This window comes from Chelonoidis abingdonii, chromosome 1 (genome assembly GCF_003597395.2).
Source record: "Chelonoidis abingdonii isolate Lonesome George chromosome 1, CheloAbing_2.0, whole genome shotgun sequence".
NCBI lineage: Eukaryota > Metazoa > Chordata > Testudines > Testudinidae > Chelonoidis > Chelonoidis abingdonii.
In genome coordinates this window covers 289,241,266-289,251,870 of record NC_133769.1, presented here as the reverse complement: position 1 = coordinate 289,251,870, position 10,605 = coordinate 289,241,266, and the positions used below count along the sequence as shown (strand labels likewise).

The 10,605-nt window shown below is 46.7% G+C and overlaps 1 long non-coding RNA gene across 7 annotated transcripts in view; it reads right to left on the bottom strand.

Annotated features, from left to right (window-relative positions):
* Nucleotides 1-1,225: 1,225 nt before the first annotated feature.
* LOC116835492 (uncharacterized) overlaps nucleotides 1,226-10,605 on the bottom strand; it is a 12,484-nt gene continuing 3,104 nt past the window's right edge. Inside the window, exons 3-6 of one of the 7 annotated variants that reach the window (XR_012655006.1) lie at nucleotides 9,992-10,078; nucleotides 3,898-4,206; nucleotides 2,864-2,924; nucleotides 1,226-2,208 (exon numbers count right to left, since the gene is read on the bottom strand). This is a non-coding gene — a long non-coding RNA (uncharacterized LOC116835492). The remainder of the gene's footprint in view (nucleotides 2,209-2,863; nucleotides 2,925-3,897; nucleotides 4,207-9,991; nucleotides 10,079-10,605) is intronic. The other 6 variants (XR_012655007.1, XR_004376204.2, XR_012655009.1 and 3 more) reach the window with 6 other exon arrangements.

The following is a 10,605-nucleotide window of genomic DNA, read 5'->3' as shown; positions in this document are numbered from 1 at the left end:
AATAAAGACGCTGGATTTATGGTTTATTACAATCTATAATCTCCCTTCCCAGCCTTCCTCACATCCTTTATCTCCTTTCTCCCCTCTGACTGGAGAGATATTAACTGGCCACTTCACCTGGAATGATCCCTTGAAATGTGCGTTAACTACTTATGCTGAACAATCTGTTCCACCTTATATTAGCTGTGGTTCTGAGCACATTCCCCAGAGCTGATGAAGAACTCGGTGTAAACTCAAAAGCTTGTCTCTCTCACCAATAGAAGTTAGTTCAATTAAAGATATTACCTCATCCACTTTGATTCTCTAATATCCTGAGACCAACATGGCTACAACAAAACTCCACATACAGACAGATTGTACTTCTGGTTGGGATGTGACTTACTTCTGCACTCGCTGCATATGTACCTAATTCCAGGGCTGGCTTACAGCAGATTAAATAATTACTTTACAAAAAGCCTTGACTAACTGGAGACAATTGCCTAACCTATTATCTTACTGCAGTTTTCGTCATGGTCTCTTCAGAAAAATACAATAAATTCATTTATAAAAAGGAAGAGGGCAGGGAGTAGGAAGTGGGGAGGGGAGAATAGGCATCCTGCAAGATGGGAATGCTTCTCAATCTTATCCAGATTTAAATATGTAGGGCCACATTTGATCATTGGTGTTTAAATACAAGCAGGTGTAACCAGTGTCCATTCACAAAAATAGAATTTCTGTTGCCCTGGTAGCGATGGATACTATCTTCTGCAAGAACTGCAAATATTTGGATGAGCAGGAAAAGCTTGAAATGGCAGCACATTACTTCCAATTTTTGGCCGTTTCTCTTGTGTACTCATAGTGCCCTCTAGCATTCAAATGAGAAAACACTGCCTTATCTGAGCCTTAAAAAAAAAAAAAAAAAGTTTCGCAACCTCAGAGGAAGGAGACTTCAAAATGCTTTGAAAGGACATTCTTCGCATGTTAAAAACAGGATGCTGTAATGGAAACGATACTTTCCCAGTTTTTATATAGCACTGTCCCACAGAACTTAGAAGCTCTGCAGGATGAATTCTTGTGCCTTTAAGTCATTTCAGCTCTTTTCTATATCCCACCTATAGCAAATGTGAATTAAGATGATGCATTCTCTTGGCATGAGAATATGGACATTTACATGCAATCTGAATGGACTGCATATCAACATACATATTTGTCAAATGTCTTCTATTTCCACACACAGAAAACAGAATTTGGCTCAAATAATTTTTATCAAACAGAAGTCTATATAAATTGAAGAATAATTTGTGGTCTTTAGTGAGATAAGACAAGTTTCATAGATTGTAGAGAGCAAATTGTTGTATAGAGAGAAGGCTTAGTTTGCCTCAGAGAAAAGCAACCTTTCACCTAGCTGAAGATCATTAGGAAAACATTTTGGAGAAATCTGATAGTACTTTCTTCTTCCTTTACAGTTAGAAGGGCACCATGAAAGCCTATGAAAAGCATGATTCACCATTTATTGATAAAACAGAGGAACTGCTTTGATGCCCATCCAAGACCAGAAAAGAACCAGCTTCCAAATGACTGAAGTGGATTTCACATCTAATATTCAAAGTGAGCTGTTAAAGATAGTCCTACCATTGCTCATCAAGAGGGATTATATCTCTAGTTTAATATCCCCCTTTTTCTTAACAGATTTGGTGATATAAACAGATCTGCTTTTTATAAGAAAATAAATTGCTGACAAGCTTTCAACAAAAATTCACACGCGAGTCAGCACCTACAACAGACGGGTGTTCTGAGAATTAGTCTTTGTAAAATGTATTCAATAAATGAAGTAAGTATTATTAGTGGCTTCATGAGAAACATTTTTCCAATATATATCACAAAAAGGCTGAAGTATGAGGGAAACTGCTGCAATAGATACATGATTTCTATTTTAAGAAGGAAGTCTTAAGAATGACTTCCTCAATTGTATGTCTCTCCACCTGCTGATAGGAAACGGTAATATACTGTTCACATACCTGTACAGCTAACATTGCAGGATGTAATCTTGCACAAACTTGGTCAGAGAAAGGCAAAAAGCTGAATTACTCTATTGGCATATGGTGGAGGTCAGGAACACATGACCACATCAGTAACAAAGTAATATAGGATCAGGTAATACGCAGTTCCAAAGACATCAATAGGCTCTCAGCATTACAAGTCCACTGGAAAAACGAAATCCTGACTCATCTGGACAAAGAAAAGAAAAAAAATGCAATATTAACATTTAAATAATTTCTGATTATCTAATAACAATGCTAAAAGCTCAGACAGCATGAATTTCAAAGCAATTATCTACTGGGGAAAATATACAAAGATAAATGATTTGCAAAATGTTTGCTTGACAATTGATCTATAATACTTACACAGAACCAATAAACATAGTATCCGGGCAGCAATCCTGCTGAACATATTAAAAACCCTATGAAGATACATGCAGGGGTTCACAATGCTTAAAGAGCTAATTTCCAAGAATCAGATAATCTGTTTGATTTTTCAAAGAAAAGCTAGTAAATCATATTCATAGAGAAATTTCTTCTGAAGAATTTCTAGGAGAAATCTTTTTTGTCTTAATAAAATAGCTGCATGTGAAGATGATAATGGGAATGCTACTGCAGCAGCACATTTGCTGTAAAAATCAACACCATTCCAACTCAAGAAACGAAAGGCTAAATATTAACCAAAATCAAGGTAATGATCTCTTATCTCTAAATTAACTCCAGTATTTTCTGAAGAAACTTCAAATTCTTGTGCTATTTATTTCATTTGTTTTAACCACAGTAATTTAACTGGTTAACAAGAGTAACATAGGATCTGCAGTACTCGGTTACATCTAATATGCTACCTTCTCCAGTGGCCAGCAGCTGATGGTGGAAGTTGAAAAAAATCAATGTACCTTGACAAATCTGTAATACAGCAAATGAGGTGTACTGATAAACAAACTTATGTCAGTTCCTGTCATCACTTTGTGGCCAAAAAAATACCAGTAGAAAATCCAAATATCCCAATGGTATCAAGTGAGCTCATTATAAAGAAAAAGGCAAATTAATAACAGGTTTGGGAATAATTTTTATTAGATCCTTAGTGGGATTAGAAGGCTCAGGGAACTGGTAATAAACTGTGACATTTCATTTCCAGGTCACTGATTCACATCAGGGCCATATCAGTGGAGGATGAAAATTCTTTGTATCTGATGGCGTTTGGATGTGCTTTGCCTAGTGGACAAATATCCATGTTACAAAACCAACATCACAACTGACTAGAGGAGCATTATTGTTTGCAATCAGAGTAAAGATGCAAAAAGCCAATCTATGAAGATTAAGCTACCACTTCATCTCTCTAAGAGTGGGTCCTTCACAACAGGGTTAAGATATATTAGCAGATTTGTACAAGGAGGCTTCCTCTGATGTTGCTCATGCTGTACATACAAGATCTTAGAGGACAAAGATGTTCATTAAGTTTAAAATGTTTAAATACTGAAAAGATTTCAAAATGTCATTCTTCAACACAAAAAAATGCTTACCTACCTTTTCGTAACTGTTGTTCTTCGAGATGTGTTGTTCACGTCCATTACACATTAGGTTCGCGCGCTGCGTGCACGGACATCGGAAACTTTTCCTCTTAGCGGCTCCCATAGGGCTGGCAAGGGGGCCCCGCCAGAGCGACACCTCGCTCTGGTGCATATATACCCCTGCCCACCCAACCCTCCCTCAGTTCCTTCTCGCCGGAGACTCTGATGGAGGGGAAGGAGGGTGGGAAGTGTAATGGACGTGAACAACACATCTCGAAGAACAACAGTTATGAAAAGGTAGGCAACCATTTTTTCTTCTTCGAGTGATTGTTCACACCCATTACACATTAGGTGACTCACAAGCTTACCATAGGAGGAGGGTAGGAGTCAAGAAACAACTGATTGAAGCACAACCCTGCTGACTGCCGCATCCTCTCTGGCCTGATGATGGACTGCATAGTGGGCTGTGAATGTGTGCACCAACAACCAGGTGGCTGCTTTACAGATCTCCTGGAGCGGAACCTGTGACAGGAAAGTTGTCGAGGACGCTTGAGCCCTAGTTGAGTGAGCCATGATCGTCGGGGCTGGCACTTTGGCAAGCTCATAGCGTATGCGGATGCAATCCACGAACCACAATGGAATCCGTTGTGCCGGGATAGGGAGGCCCTTCATTCTCTCTGCAATGGCAACAAACAACTGTGTCGACTTGCGGAAAGGCCTGGTTCGTTCCAGTTAGAACGCCAGGGCCCTACGGACATCTAGGGTATACAGGCTGCAGTGACTTGGGTCCGTGTGTGGTTTGGAAAAGAATACTGGTAAACAAATGACCTGACCCATGTGAAATTGTGAGACCACTTTAGGGAGGAATTTAGGGTGTGGTCTCAGCTGCCCCCTGTCCTTATAAAAAAAAAAGTATATGGGGGTTCCAAAGCAAGGGCCCTCAGCTCTGACACCCCAGTCTGATGTAATGGCCACAAAAAACGTCACTTTCCATGAGAGGTGCGTGAGAGAGCAAGAGGCAAGGGGTTCAAAAGGTGGTCCCATGAGCTTAGTTAAGCCCAGGTTAAGGTTCCATGGGGGAACCGGTGGGCACGAGTAGGGAAACACCCTCTCCAGCCACTTGAGAAATAGGACTACTGTGGGGTTGGAAAACATGGAATGCCCAGACTCCCCAGGGTGGAACACTGATATAGCAGCCAGATGTACTCTGATTGAGGAGGCGGCAAGACCCTGATGCTTGAGGTGCAGTAGGTGTTCTAGTATGGATGGGACGGAGTCTGAAGAGGCTGTATGAGCTTAGGTTTGCACCAGTAGGAGAACCTCTTCCATTCGGGGAGGTATGCCGCCCTTGTGGAAAGTTTTCTGCTACCGAGGAGAATTTGTTGGATCTGGCGGGAGCACCTACTCTCCATAGCGTTTAGCCACAGATATTCCACGCCGTGAGATATAGAGACTGTAGGTTCGGGTGGAGCAGGCGACCTCTGTCCTGCGTGATGAGATCTCGGTGCAGGGGCAGGGCAATTGGGGCAGTCATTGACAGTTCCAGCAGGGTTGTAAACCAATGCTGGCGTGGTCAAGCCGCTGCGATGAGAATCATCACCGCGTTGTCCCTGTGGACCTTGAGCAGGACTCTGTGGATGAGTGGGAGTGGTGGGAAGGCATACTTCAGACTCCTGTGCCTCGGAATTGTGAAGGCATCTGCCACCAAGCCTGAGCTGTGGTTCTGGAAGGAACAAAACTGAGGGCATTGGCTGCTGTCCTTGGTGGCAAAGAGATCTATTTGGGGAAATTCCCACCTCTGGAAGATTGATCTCAAGACGTCTGTTCTTAACATCCATTCGTGCACTTGATAACCATCTGCTGAGGCTGTCCGCCATCTTCTTTTGTACCTCCGGAATGTATGAAGCCACTAGTTGGACTGAGTGAGCTATACAAAATTCCCACAGGAGAAGCGCTTCACGGCAGGGGGAGAGGAATGGCCACCATCCTGCTTGTTTATGTAGAACATGGTGGTAGTGTTGTCTGCAAGAACTGTCACGCTGTGGCCTTCTATGGTAGCATAAAAGGTCTGGCAGGCGAGGCGAACCGCCCTTAGCTCCTTTACGTTGATATGGAGTGACATTTCCTCCCTGGACTACAACCCCTGCGTTTGCAGGTCCCCCAAGTGTGCTCCCCATCCTAGGTCTGATGCGTCTGTTACCAGCGTAAAGGTGGTTTGTGGTGTAGTGAAGAGGACCTCTTCGCAAACTACCTGCTGATCGAGCCACCAGCGGAGGGAGTCTGAGACACAAGCCGGAATTGTCACGAAAGGTCCAAGGGGTCTCTGACGGGACGATACGTTTGGGCTAGCCACAGTTGCATCGGTCTGAGTCTCAGTCGAGCATGTTTGACTACATGGGTGCACTCTGCCATGTGCCCCAGAAGCTGCATGCAGCATCTGACTGTAGTTGTGGGGAACCGTTGCACAGAGATTATGGTTCACTGGATAGCTAGGAACCTGGAAACCGGCAGGCTTGCTCACACCTCTACCAAGTCCAGGACTGCCCCATGAAGTCCAGTCTTTGCACAGGTATCAATGAGGGCTTGGGCAGATTGACTAGGAGACCTAGTTTGTGGAAAAAGTCTAGTGCCATCGTCACGTGGGAACGAACCTCGTCCTCGGACCGGCCCGCAAGGAGCCAACTGTCCAAGTACGGATACACCCGCATTTTCCTTTTTCGAAGAAATGCTGCCACCACTGACATGCATTTCATGAACACCCGTGGGACTGTCGCCAGGCCGAAGAGTAGGACCGTAAACTCGTAATGGTGCTGGTTTATGGTGAACTGCAGGAACCACCGGTGAGCAGAGTGAATGGCGACATGAAAGTACGTATCTTTCATACAGAGGGCAGTGTTCCGATCCCCCGGATCCAGGGATGGGATAATAGAGCCAAGGGAGACCATGCGGAAGCGGGCCTTGACTAGGAATTTGTTGAGTCCGCGTAGGTCCAGAATGGGTCGAAGACCCCCCTTTGCTTTGGGGATAAGGAAGTACCTGGAGTAGAACTCTTTCCCACTTAGGTCTGGAGGGACCTCCTCCACCGCCCCTGCCCTGAAAAGGGCCTGAACCTCCTGCATCAGGAGTTGCTCATGAGAGGGGTCCCTGAAGAGGGATGGGGATGGGGGTTGGAAGGGAGTGGGCGAGGAGAACTGAAGCTTGTATCCCACCTTCACAGTGCGGAGGACCCAATGGTCCGATGTTATATTAGACCACGCACATTAGAAATGGGACAAACTGTTCATGAAACAGAGGGGAGGATCCGGTCAGAGGCTTGGTGAGTTGTCCTCAGGTGCATCTTCAAAATTCCTGCTTTTTGCCGGGTTGTGGCTTGCCCTGGCACTGGCCCTCACCCTGGCCTCGGCTAGGTGTCTTGTTTCGCCTACGCCTATTCTCACTGCCCTTTCTGTGGTAAGGTTCCTGCCTGGGGCAATGATTGTACTACCTTTGTTTTGGCAATTGGGGTTTAAAAGGCTCTCTCTGTGTTGCCGGGGTGTGCATCCCCAACAATTTGAGCGTCGCCCGGGAGTCTTTAAGGCTATGCAGCTTGGTGTCCATTTGGTCTGAGAACAAGCCGGACCCTTCGAATAGGTCTTGGAGGGTGATTTGGATCTCTGATGGAAGGCCTGAAACCTTCAGCCACACCGAGTGTCTCATCACCACTCCCGATGCTATTGTCCCTAGCAGTCGCATCCACTGAATCAAGCCAGGTCTGCAGGGAGGTTTTGGCTACCGCTTTCCCTTTGTCCACGACGGCCGTGAACTCAGGCTGTGAGCCCTGCAGCAAGTAGTCCTTAAACTTAGAGACTGCAGCCCATGAATTAAAATTGTGTCTGTTTAGGATTGCTTGCTGATTTATGATCCTCAGTTGGAGGCCCCCAGATGAATAGATCTTTCTACCAAACAAGTTCAACTGCTTTGCCTCTTTGGCCTTAGGGGCCGGGGCTTGTTGTCCATGCCATTCCCATTCATTGACAGCAGATACAACCAATGAACAGGGTGACGGGTGACAGAAGAGGAAGTCAAACTCCTTGGAAGGTGCAAAGTACTTCCTCTCTACGCCCTCTGCTGTTGGTGCACTGAAGGCTGGCGTTTGCCATACTGTCTTATAATTAGATTGTATTGTTTTATGAGCGGGAGCGCGATTCTGGAGGGCCCTTCAGGGCTTAGGATGTCCACCATGAGATCCTCCTACTCTACTGTCTCCTCCACCTGCAAGTCCAAATTTTGGGCTACCCTGCGGAGCAGCTCTTGGTATGCCCTGTGCTCAGTCGGGGGAGGCCCTGAAATCCGCAGTACCACCATGGCTTAATCTGGCAAGGACAAAGAAGTTAAGACCTTTTGCGCTTCATCCTCCAGTCCTTCCTGTGACTCCTCACAGGCTAGGGGCTCCTCTGGGGTCTGCCCAACCGAGTGTACTTGAGACGGCACCGGGCTCAAAGCCGCCCCAGCCCTTTCACACTCCGATGCATCTGGCAGTCTGGAAACTGTGGCCTCCTTGTGAGAGGAGGGGCGCCAATGCGGGGAGCGGGACCGATGCCCTGAGAAGCTGGACCTCGAGGTTCTGGAGGGGGCCCCTTGTTGCTGGTGGTAGGCCCATGGTGTCCAGAAGGGCCACTGCCCTGGCGGGCCCCACTGCGGGTACCACGAGGCTTGGTGCTCTCTGCTGGCTGGTGTCCTGCGGGCACAGCTAGAGCGGCACGAGTCCACCTCGGATTCCATGGACAGCGACCTCGAGGGCTGCGGCGGTGCTGAGGAACAGTGCCAGTCAGGGACTGGGGAGTGGTCTCGTATTGACCGGAATCGGGAGTGGCGCCTTGCCGATTGGGACCGGGATCAGTACCGGTACACTGGAGACCGGAAATGATGGCCAGCAGTCAGGCTCGGCCTTGAAATGTTCCTGTATCTCCTTGGAGAAGGAGCCGGGGAATGCTGGAGTGGCGGGGCCGATGCCGAGTGCGGACTGGGACCAGATACCTTCGAGGCTTCCTGAGTCAGGGGCAGCCAGGAGTCTACTAAGGCGGAGCTTGACTGGGACCGACGTTGGGAGCAGTGCCGGGATGGTGACCTCAATGGGTGCACCACTGCCGGTCTGCCTCTGGATGGCAGTCTCAGTGCCGGAGGCTTCTCCTTGGCCGGGAGGGGGCTCGCCACAGAAAATTCAATGAGGTCCTTTGCCACCTCAAATGTGTCCGGCATGGAGGGTTGTTCTGGGATCTCCTCCAGCCCTCCTCCTCACTCAAGGCGCTTACCCCGGGGCTCGAGAGGCCTTTAGGCACCGGAGCCACTGGTACCGGGGTCTGTCCCGGGGCAGCACTGCCCTTTTGCGCACTCGAGTCCTTCATGGGTGCTGCTCTCTTATGTGGGGAGCGCCCTCAGGCCTTGGGTTGGCCCTTCAACTGGGTCCGTGAAGTCAACTGGCGCCGGGGCCGGTTGTGTTGTCTCGGTGCCGTAGACTTAAGATGCCCCACTGGTGACGGATCACGAACCAATGCCGGAGCACTCCGCACCAAGGCTGCCGGAGCTGTGGGACTTTCCATAGTTGGGGGCTGTAATGCAGCCTCCATGAACAGCTGCTTAAGTCAAAAGTCTCCTCCTTTTTTAGTTCTTGGCTTGAAGACCTTACAGATTTTACAGTACTCTGTCTAATGTGATTCCCCCAGGCAACGGAGACATGAATCATGGGGATCACTAATTGGCATAGGCTTACGGCACGTGGCACAAGTCTTGAAGCCTTGAGCATATGGCATGCCCCGCCGCCCAGGGCCAGTGCCAGAATTTATCCAAAACCTAGAACAAATGAAGCTTAACTATCTACTAAGATACTACTAACAACTAACATTGATAACTGATAACAATGCTAAGGGACACACTCAGTTGAGAGATAGGAGAATGTTCCAACGCCGCCACGGACAGTAAGAAGGAATTGAGTGAGGGTTGGGCCGGCAGGGGTATACATGCACCAGAGCAGGCTGCCACTCTGGCGGGGCCCCCCTGCTGGCCCAATGGGAGATGTTAAGGGAAAAAGTTTCCGACGTCCGTGCACGCAGCGTACGCATACCTAATGTGTAATGGACATGAACAATCACTTGAAAAAGAAACCATGTTTCCTCCCGGTTTCTTTAAATCAAGTTTTCACTTGTTAATTTTACACCCCCCACTTCCCGACTCAATTTCTATAACCCTGGCTTTAAGAGTTATTTAAAAGAAATTCTCACTCTTTTGTACATGGCTTTTGAGACAAAGACAAGTTACAATTTCTTTGACTTTCTCTTCCTGTTACCCCACAACTTTGATAATTTTCCCATCATTTTCTTTTAACTCAACGTTTTCAATGAGTTACAGCTTTGTATTTTTCAGTCTTAGGTCCTTCATCATCCAACATCTAACAAAAGACCATCTTAAAGAAAGAAAAAAAATTACCTTTTTCCTTAGAAGTTGGCAAAAGTTTACTGGAAAAAACAAGGCAACATCCTTGGTGTTTCATATTAGCAAAATTCATTTGCAGAACTGTTGGATACAAAACAGAGCAATTTAGCTAAGCACACATGCATACATGAGCAGAACCACATTCAGGAGGATCAATTCAGTAGGGAAATGAAAGTTGTGAGATGTATGGATTGTTAGATAAAAAAAAGAAGGCTGTTCCACAAGAGAGACTTCAAGTGATGACTTTCAACAGTGGTCAGACTGTGTAAAGGGACAAAGAGGACTCTGGTGCTAGGCAATAGGAAGGAACCAGGAAGATGGCAGACATACATGGCATATAGTTTGGAGCAAACCATAAGGTGTCTAAAAACCAAAAAGGGCAGCTTTAAAAGGATTCAGAAGTAAATGGGAAACCAGTTTAGACTGTGGAAGGGTCTATATGCTGTACAGAACTCAATCATTACTATTATAACTGGTATCAGAGGGGTAGCCGTGTTAGTCTGGATCTGTAAAAGCAGCCAAGAGTCGTGTGGCACCTTATAGACTAACAGATGTTTTGGAGCACGAGCTTTCGTGGGTGAATACCCACTTCGTCAGATGCAGGTAGT